The sequence below is a fragment of the Barbus barbus genome (assembly GCF_936440315.1).
Source record: "Barbus barbus genome assembly, chromosome: 11".
Lineage (NCBI taxonomy): Eukaryota > Metazoa > Chordata > Actinopteri > Cypriniformes > Cyprinidae > Barbus > Barbus barbus.
In genome coordinates this window covers 18284098-18290923 of record NC_136739.1, presented here as the reverse complement: position 1 = coordinate 18290923, position 6826 = coordinate 18284098, and positions in this window count along the sequence as shown.

Below are 6826 nucleotides of genomic sequence, written 5' to 3'. Positions count from 1 at the left end.
GTGTTGAACACAAAAGAAGATATTTTGAAGAATATTGATAACCAAACAGATTGATAGCCACTGACTTCCATTGTATTTTTTACCATTTGTGTCCAACAGAAGAAAGAAAGTCATACAGGTTTGCAACCACTGATGACAGACTTTTCATTTTTGAGTGAACTCTCTCTTTAATAATAATGTAATATTGTTGTAGTACATAGTATTCGTAATGTTGACACATTTTGCTGATTGTTTTGTACATTGTAATAGGATATTATTTTTTCTTTCTTACCAGAATGCCATAAGATATATACAGGGTAAAAAAATGTACAAATTCACACCGCTCATCTGGGTAACTTCCATGTCTATCACACAGCAGACACAATCTCTCTGTACTGAGATTTCCATCTGTATTTGTACTGTTAAATTAATTAATGATAATAAACTCATTGTTCACCTTAACAATTATGAATGTATTTATTTTTACATATTCATTTATTTTTTTAATTCCCAATGATATTTCCTTCTCCAATATGAAAATGAGGAGATGGTTGGTTTACCCCTGTTGGCTGATTCATTACAAAATGTACAGTTCAGCTAAACACCATCTTATAAGACAGAAGTTTTCCTGTGCGTTTAAGTATGATTAATCCACGCAATTATCAGTGAATGAGAGCCATTGTAAAGCTGGAAGCGAAAATGGCCCTCCAACTCCTCCTCAAATTGTTGCAAAAAGTTGGAAGCACACAGTTCTCTAGATAGAGAGTCACTGTGGCATAGAAGAAGATAAGAGTGATCTAGCCAATCACATTTATATAAATAAGGTTGACCTCATACAAATTTAGATTTCAGAGGAAATCCTGCCACAGTCTCTTTCTCATTTCATATCTAACAGAAACACATTTCTCTTCAATCCAGTTTTGATGTAGCCTAATTGAGAAGCTATCAGGTACAGAATCATGTTCTGTCACATGTGGAGAATGATTCATGACTGTAGAAATAACTTACTGTTCCCAAGGAAAAAGACAAAATCTGTCACGAATCTGGTCCATGCTCTCCCGGTCAACCACCACTAGAGGTCACCCGTTCACAACATTGACTTTTTCACTCACAACACACTGGACTCCATTTCCCACAATCCATTACACTGACGACACGCACAGCTGTTCACTATCTTGCCCACATCTGATTATCATTTCACCATCACTCACACTATTTAAGCCTGGGACATGCTCTTGCTCAGGTCCGAGTATTGTTAGCGTTTATCACTAACAAGATGGCGGCGCGAACACATCGCGAGGCTCAGCGTCTTACCAGATTTTGGAAAATAGTGTTAATTTACCTGGTTATTTCACTCGTGTTCGCGCGATCCAGTTATGCGAACTACAGCTATAGTAAACAATCACTTTTGGACATCAACAAACAGTGTTCCAACATAGTTTTAGATCATCCTTTCGACTTCAGCGAACTCCCGCCGGAGCTACTGAGATCACCGCGGACAAGCGGATCACTCGTACCGACCGGAAGTGCTCGGCGTCGGCGTCGAGACCGTAAACAAAGACGGGGAAAGCGTGGAGGGCTGCGTGCTAAGCTAAGGCTAAACCCACATCGACCAGCTCTGCCCAGCATCTTCCTTGCCAATGTACGGTCTCTGATGAACAAGATGGACGAACTAAAGATCTGGACCCTCACACAGAAATGGCTTATGGACTGTAATGTTATGTTCTTCACTGAAACATGGCTCTGCAACGATGTCCCAAACAGCGTGGTGCATATGGATGGACGCTCTCTCTTCAGGGCTGACAGAGTAGCAGCAACCTCTGGTAAAAACAAGGGTGGTGGAGTATGCATTTATGTAAATAAATCATGGTGCAAAGACTCTGTCATTGTTGATACCTACTGCTCTGCTGAGCTGGAGTTCCTGATTATCAAGTGCAGGCCATTCTATCTACCACGTGAGTTTACTTGCATTGTTGCTGCTGCAGTTTATGTACCTCCGGACGCTAATGCTAACGTGGCTATGAAAGAACTCTGTGCTGCTATTAGCAAATTACAAACCCTGCACCCGGATGGAGCCTTTATTGTTGCTGGGGACTTCAATCACTGCACTCTTAGATCTGTTCTCCCTAAATTTAATCAAAATGTCTCCTGCACTACAAGAGGACATAAAACATTGGACCACGTTTATACTAATGTGAGTGATGCCTACAAAGTCACACCCCTCCCCCACCTGGGTCAGTCTGATCACCTCTCTTTGTTCCTGCTCCCCAAGTATACCCCGGTCATCAAACGTGTGAAACCTACAACAAGGACTGTTAAAATCTGGCTGGAAGGTGCTGACTCCACTCTTCAACATCAATTCCAGCTCACAGAATGGAGTGAGTTTGCTGCCCAGGCCACCACAAACTCTCAGATTAACATTGACACTTACACCAACTCTGTCATGGAGCACATCAACAGCTGTGTGAGCAGAGTGACTACACACAAAAAAATAAAAATCTTCCCCAATCAGAAGCCCTGGATGAACAGAGAGGTTCGCCTCCTGCTCAAAGCAAGAGATGCAGCCTTCAGGTCTGGAGACCAGGAGGCTTACAGCTCAGCCAGAGCCAACCTGAGGAAGGGTATCTGCCAGGCCAAACTCACACACAAACAGAAGATTGAAGATCACTTCAATTCTTCAGACCCCCGGCGTATGTGGCAAGGCATACAATCTATCACGGATTACAAACCACCTAACTCTGTGCCCCCCTCCAGCTCTGCCTCCCTCCCAAACGAGCTCAACCACTTTTATGCTCGTTTTGATCAAAATAATAAGGAGATCTCACTCAAAGCTGAGCATCAACCCAGTGAACTGCCTCTCACTCTCTCCACATCAGACGTTTACTCCACTTTGCGTAAGGTGAATGCACGGAAGGCAGCTGGCCCTGACGGAATACCTGGTCGTGTGCTTAAAGCCTGTGCGGAGCAGCTAGCTGAGGTCTTCACGGACATTTTCAATCTGTCCCTGGCCCAAACAACTGTCCCCACTATCTTCAAAACCTCCACCATCGTACCAGTACCGAAACATTCCACTGCCTCGGTCCCTAACGACTTCCGTCCTGTTGCACTCACCCCCATCATTGCCAAGTGTTTTGAGAAACTGGTTGCATCCCACCTAAAATCCTGTCTCCCTGCTACACTGGACCCATTCCAATTTGCCTATCGCCACAATAGGTCAACAGAGGACGCCATCTCAACAGCGCTTCACTCTGCCCTCACCCACCTGGACAGTCAAAACACACATGTGAGAATGCTGTTCATGGACTTCAGTTCTGCATTTAATACAGTAGTCCCCTCCAAGCTGATCTCCAAGCTCAGCCAGCTGGGAATCAGCACACCCATCTGTAATTGGATTCTAGATTTTCTGACTAACAGACCTCAGTCCGTCAAGTTAGATAACCTCTCCTCCTCCATCATCACCCTGAACACCGGCGTGCCACAGGGCTGCGTACTGAGCCCTCTCCTGTACTCCCTCTTCACCCATGACTGTGTTCCTGTTTATGGCTCCAACACCATAATCAAATTTGCAGATGACACCACGGTGGTAGGTCTGATCAAGGATGACGATGAATCAGCCTACAGGGATGAGGTGCAGCACCTGGCTGTATGGTGTGCCACCAATAATCTACAGCTAAACACCCAGAAGACAAAGGAGATCATTGTGGACTTCAGGCGGACTAGGAGTCATGCACACACACCCATCTACATCAACGGAGCTGAAGTGGAGCGTGTGTCGAGTTTCAAGTTCCTTGGCATCCACATCTCTGATGACCTCACCTGGTCCCATAACACCTCTACTCTGGTCAAAAAGGCACAGCAGCGCCTTTACTTCTTAAGGAGCCTTAAGAAAGTTCACCTGAATCCCAGGATCCTTGTGGAATTCTACCGCTGTACCATTGAGAGCATACTCACGAACTGCATCTCAGTATGGTACAGCAATTGCTCCGCATCTGACCGCAAAGCACTCCAGCGGGTGGTGAAAACTGCTCAACGGATCACCGGCACCCAGTTAACTTCCATTGAGAACATTTATTATAAGCGCTGTCTGGGCAGGGCAAGAAACATCATCAAGGATGCCTCTCACCCTAACCATGGACTTTTCACCCTCCTTCCATCCGGCAGGCGTTACAGGTGCCTACGCTCTCGCACCAGTAGGCTCAGGAAGAGCTTCTTCCCCGAAGCTGTGACACTTCTGAACGCCACACCACTAATCTAACTCCTGCACCTGCTTATTACTGCACTGGTCACAGTACTTTACACACATGCATTTGCACTACTCATATTTTGCACAGACTGCACATTGTTAAAGTCATTACACTATAAACTGTCTAAAGTTGTTACTGTACAAGCACAGTAAACTATTTCTATAAAATATTGCACTACTGCTATTTTGCATAGAATACATTGTTCTATCAATACTTTGCACACTCATCCAGCTGTATTTATTTATTACCACTGTTCTCACGTTTCTGCTGTTCATAATGTGTATATATAATCTGTAATCTATATAATCTACATTGCTCTGTTCATAATGTACATACAATCCCTACATTGCATTCCTATTTTATATTCTGTATATACTCTGCTCAATACTGTATATAGCAATTCCACTGTATATTCTGTAAATCATATCTTCACTTACTCTGCATTTATATGTATATAAAACACTATATTCTTGCACTTCTGGTTAGATGCTAACTGCATTTCATTAGCTCTGTACTTGTACTCTGCATAAATGACAATAAAGTTGAATCTAATCTAATCTAACCCAGCGATAGCAACTTTACAGAGCCATAGTTCTAGTCTTGCCTTGCCTTGTTTTCCTGCCTTGTCTGACCCTGCCCGTGTTTCCTGGATTTACCCTTAGTCTCTGCCGTTTGGACTCTGTTCGCTCCCCGTTTGGATTATTGCTCTCGTCTCTGGATTATCTCTCTGCCTTGCCCCTTTGGATACTGTTCGCCGATCATCGACCCACGCTTGCTCCACGGATTGCTCTGTCTTGCCTCTGCCATACCTGTTTGCTGTCTCCCGACCCTGCCTGTATGACCATGTTTTATAATAAAGCTTTGCACATGGATCCGCACGTCTCACGTCTCGTCAGCCCCGTAACAAAATCAGAGCTTGAAGATAGAAATTTGAATAATATCATTTACGATTTTAAGAAATAGATAAATGGAGGTAGTGAACAATTTTACATATTTGAAAACTAGTTTGACCACATGTATATGCTTCACAATAAGGTTAGATTCAGTAATATTAATGCTTTTGTTATCATGAACTAACAACGAACAACTCATTTTACAGAATGTTTACAGAACTCAAGGTCAGTGTTCATTTATAACAGTTTCCTCAGCACATGCATTTGGCACTGAAAGAACAAGACATCTTAGGACATATTTTGTGCTTTTATCATGAGAAATAAGGCAGCCAAGTGGCCAAGTGCCACTAAAAGACCATTGGGGGAAAACCTGAAGCTACTCTAATTCCATTACACCTCATTGGAGTAAGTGCAGTTCTGCAGTTTTTAATTGTGACTTTGTTGAGGAGAAACCCTTTAGCTTTAGTACAGCTTTTAGATGTTCAGTTGCCACATGCTCATTGATAGGACTGACAAACGGTGCCTGGTAATGCAATTCAGTGCTTCAGGGTGACCTGAAATGTCCTCAGAGTTTCAGAAGAGCATGCAAGGCAGCGAAAGCCTTAATAGGCCTCAACAAAAGCCTTCTGTCCTTTACAGAAATGGGGACTGTTGCTTTCTTAGTTTTGGTACATATCACAACTGACCCATGATGTATGAAAACGTGACAGATTTAAAAGGACCCAAAGGGAAGACCATAAAAATGTCCACACCGTGGGACACTATTATGTTTGCTTATCTTTGCCTTATAGTTGTGTAAAAGTAATCATAAAATGATGTACAGTTGCAATGCAGCAAATGTAATGTTCTTCAGTTTATTGTGCAGCTTACATTTGCTATAAATACAACTGTGAAAGATGCAATACTAAATCACTGTTTTCTTATTGTCATTGTATGTGAACTTTGAAAGCATGCTGTTCTTCAGAAAAGCCATATTTTCTGTTACATCTCCAGTGCTTTCCCCACTAAGAAAAAAACACTAATGCCTTATATAAGTCCTATAATTTGGACTGGGCATTTGGACTGTTACACAAAGTCAAGTATTTACTGTGCTGTCATTGTTTGCTTGAAAAATATGAAAATAATTTAATTATTGTAGCTAAAAATAACATCATAAAATCAAATCAAATAATAATAAAAAAAAACAGTATAACTGTTATCAGCAGATAAAAATAGTCTTTTAGTTTTATTTAGTTTTTATGGTTAAAGAGAGTGAATAGCTACTTACCAATGTCTGTTATATGCTTGAATGGAGTCCAAGTCTTGATTCCAATCAGAAATTAGAAAAGCACAAGTAAATAAAGAAATAGTGGTAGCGGTGTTCTTTGATATAGAAAAGGCGTATGCTATGGAAGGGTTGCTTATTAGACAAATTAGGTATGGGAGGTAGGATATACAACTGGGTTTTGGATTTTCTTTTTGATAGAACCATAAAAGTGAGAGTAGGTACTGAATATTCAGAAGTATATCATGTGGAAAATGAAATCCCACAGGGTAGTGTTTGCAGCCCTGTGCTTTTTAATATCATGATAAATGATATATTTGATTAAATTGTTGCAGGTATAGGTTAATATTTATATGCTGACAATGGGGCCCTTTGGAATAGGGGACAGAATTTAGGTTTATAGAGAAGAAAATGCAAGATGCAATTAATAAGGTAGAGCAGTGGGC